Raw genomic sequence first — 568 nt, forward strand, 5'->3', positions numbered from 1 at the left:
TGGCGGCATGTGACGCTGCTCCGGCCTCCTCTGGCAGCCTGACAAGAGCCGCCCGGCGCAGGCGGCTCTTAAGGGAGAAAACTCCATTCCTAAAGATTAGAGAATTAACACGTTTTCAGCAGGGGACGGACGGCGCCTCGGACAACGGCCACCGCAGCCGCGGTGCGGATCTCGCCATGTCATCAGGGAGCGGCGGGGGAGAGGAGATGGATCGAAACTGGATCAGAACCAAGGAGGCCTTTCCCCCCTTTCCCAGCTCACTGGGCCTCCGGCTTCTCCCCCGGGATGGGGGCCCAGTGCTGTGCAAGTGCCAAGGGAGGCATGTGGGGACTGTGGTGGCTGCAGGGAAAAGGCATCTCGGCTGACCCCCGCCGGCCTGTGCTGCCACATCTTTCCCCAAAGCCTGGGATGGCCTCAGGGTGGGATAAAATGCTGCTTGCTTTCCCCAAGAGCACTGCAAATGCAGGAGATGATGGGACAACTTGGCTTGGGGGGATTTGAGGGAGTGACCCCCCATAAAAGACCCACAACAGGCAAGGGTGAGTGTGGAAAGCAGCTTCCCCATGCT

The sequence above is a fragment of the Nestor notabilis genome, unplaced genomic scaffold (assembly GCF_000696875.1).
Source record: "Nestor notabilis isolate BGI_N333 unplaced genomic scaffold, ASM69687v1 scaffold20542, whole genome shotgun sequence".
Lineage (NCBI taxonomy): Eukaryota > Metazoa > Chordata > Aves > Psittaciformes > Psittacidae > Nestor > Nestor notabilis.